This window comes from Chinchilla lanigera, unplaced genomic scaffold (assembly GCF_000276665.1).
Source record: "Chinchilla lanigera isolate Chin_1 unplaced genomic scaffold, ChiLan1.0 scaffold00168, whole genome shotgun sequence".
Taxonomy (NCBI): domain Eukaryota; kingdom Metazoa; phylum Chordata; class Mammalia; order Rodentia; family Chinchillidae; genus Chinchilla; species Chinchilla lanigera.
Window position 1 is genome coordinate 565,490 of NW_004955569.1, and position 3,097 is coordinate 568,586.

At 41.5% G+C, this 3,097-nt stretch overlaps 1 pseudogene; it reads left to right on the forward strand.

The window, feature by feature from the left end:
* Positions 1-2,016: 2,016 nt before the first annotated feature.
* On the forward strand, positions 2,017-2,493 carry LOC102029337 (annotated as a pseudogene).
* The last annotated feature ends 604 nt before the right edge of the window (positions 2,494-3,097 follow it).

Below are 3,097 nucleotides of genomic sequence, written 5' to 3' on the forward strand. Positions count from 1 at the left end.
TGTGAGAGAGAATATGATAATGGTGACATAATGAAAAGACTTGGCTTTTAACCAAAAAGTTTACAGCTTTCTATAACAATTACTAATCTCTATTTATTTATTTTTTTTATTTATTGGAACCGGGATATGAACTCAGGACTTATGTTTGTCAGGCAGGCGATGCGCAAAATTACCAATCTCTAGTGTTTTCCAAATACACCTCTGTGGCAGTCAGTTTCATCAGCAAACTCGCTCAGTGAGGTGGGATGGTGCTGTGTTCCAACCCCCACCTTCCCTTACTCATGCTGTCTCAATCACAGTCCTGGAATTCAAGTATAGGAGGATGCAGCAAAAAACCTCCCCAGAACTGTGAAGTGAGATAGAGGATGTGTTTCTCCCAGGAATTGTTCAGGTAGGTAAATGTTTCAATCTATCTATTGTATGTTTGTTTCTTCTAAAAATACATATTACTGTGCAGTTTTCTTGCCATTAACGATGAAGATTCTCTGCATAAAATAGCAAAAAATTTTATGCTCTGGAGTCCACATCTTATAACATATAGACCAGAAAACTGATGACCTAGAACAGTGAATATGTAGCTAAACACCATGCTCAAGCCTAGCCTGTCCTCTGCAACTCGCAGACAGCATCTCGGTCTGTACCACTGTGGGATGTTCAAGTTCTGCAAAGTTGCCCCTCAAGGAAGTGCCTGGTCTTCTTGTAGACATGCTGATGTCTGAAGATGAGGACCCACCCTCATGCTCTCCATGAATATCGTAATATAGGAAGTATTGAAAAATCAGCAGGAGAAGAAATAACAGCCATCTAAATGAAATATGTACCATGCACCAAACATAGTGTCATAGTTCTACATGAACAAGTCCAACTACATTACAATCCTTGAATATACAATAAACTAAAGAAGTGTCAATGAAGGGAAACATTAGATGAAGTCACACTGCCTACGGATATTGTTTTGAGTTATGATAAATATTACAAGAAAGAAGAAATATTTCATAAAATGTTACCTAAGATCCACTTTGATAATCTGAACAGAAAGTAGTAGAGAAATAAAAATGTGTTTGAATTGGCACAGCACAGGGCTGGGGATATAGCTCAGCGGCATAAGCACCTGCCTGGCAAGCGCAAGGTCCTGAGTTCAATCCCCAGTACAGTAGAAAAAATAAAATTGGCACAGCATAAATTAGATAGTTCTGGTATTATACAGTGAGTGATAATTAAGAAAAAAGATGATACAGATACATAGGTAGAGAAATAAATAATAGACACATAGATCAGTAGATAGATGACAGACCTAGAGATAAGGTAAAGATATTATATTACACTTCTTACCTAATTTATGTACATTGGACACAAATTATAGCAGCACTTGTGTTTGATAAATCTGATCAAACCTGCTTGACCTGAGCTGAACAAGAATGCCTCACAGGAGACCTATGACTGTCTTCACTGTGAGCCTCATGTGCACAGGGTGATGCATCCCTGAAGCACAGGTAACACTGGAGTTAGAAAAATAGGAACATATTTTTAATACAGGAAAGGGGCTCTGTGAATCTCACTGCACCTCTCTGACTCTGTCCTGGACCTCGGGCCACCGGACTTACACACACCAGATATAAACTCTTGATCACCTTGAATCACTCACTTGTGCTTTTGAGGAATAATACATTTGTACAATGGAGCAAACACTGACACTTGGATCATCTATTGCTTGAATGCATAAAAGTAAGTTAAGATTATGAATTATAAGTGAATAACATAACATAGTCACATAAAATTCTCATTGTACATGTCATTATTTTCCACATCATAGACCAGCAAATTCACATCTAATGTGGTACTGAAATTTTGCTGCTTCCTGTTGACAACTCTCTAAATAGTAGGAGGACATGCAAATAGGGCCCCTCTCTCCCTATGTAAACCATCCCAGCCCTGACCCTCCAGCTCTGGAGAGAAGCCCAGCCCCAGATGCCCAGGTGTTTCCTCTGGGTGATCAGGATTGAGCACAGACAGCCCACCATGGAGCTTGCGCTGAGCTGGGTTTTTCTTGTTGCTGCTTTAAACGGTAGTTAATGAAGAACAGGAGATACTGAGTGTGTGCATGGACAGGAGTGGGAAAAATGGTGGACATGAATGACAGTTTCCTGAGCAGGATGTCTCTGTGTTTGCAGGTGTCCGGGCTGAGGTGCAGCTGGTGGAGTCCGGGGGAGGCTTGGTGCAGCCTGGGGGGTCCCTGAGATTCTCCTGTGTAGCTTCTGGATTCACCTTCAGTGATTACTACATGGACTGGATCCGCCAGGCTCCAGGGAAGGGGCTGGAGTGGGTTGGTTTTATTAGAAACAAGGCTAATAGTCACACAACAGAATACGCTGCGTCAGTGAAAGCAGATTCACCATCTCCAGGGATGACTCCAAAAGCACAGTGTATCTGCAAATGAGCAAAGAGAAAACCGAGGACACGGCCGTGTATTACTGTACCAGAGACGCAGTGTGACAACCTCAGCGTGAGCCCAGACACAAATCTCTTTGTTGTGATGCTGAAAGCCAGCAGGAGGCGCACAGGACACATTGAGTTCAGTGTCAATGCAGGACAGGTGCAGTGTGTCGACCAGTCTCATTTCCTGTCAGAATGTGAAGCTTCTGGTCCACGTGACATAATCGCCAGCAGACTCTGCATTCATGAGTCAATACTTATCTTTCATGTTCCTGAATTAGAAATTTGATTTCCTAGGATGATACATTCTCGTCTGCACACATGTTCAGAAGTCTTTTTTGAAGGCAGAGTGACTCTTGCCTGGTCTCCAGGGTTTGGAACCTGAGAACACGCAGCCAACATGTTGAAGTTTTTTCCAATGAAAAAGACATCTTATGATATTTCCTTTTCATCACCAGTTTTGGTATTTAGAATGGAGGCATGAGAGGGATAGCCCAGGACCGGGAATGGATAATATTTTCAAGACTTAAGTCTTACACTCCCTCCCAAATATAACTGCATAAGCCAAACTCAGAGCTCATCTAATTTCTTTTTAAATAATTTATTTTTCCTTAGTTTGTGTTCTCCCCTCTGTTTTTATCTGCTTCCTTCAAATGAAAGACAA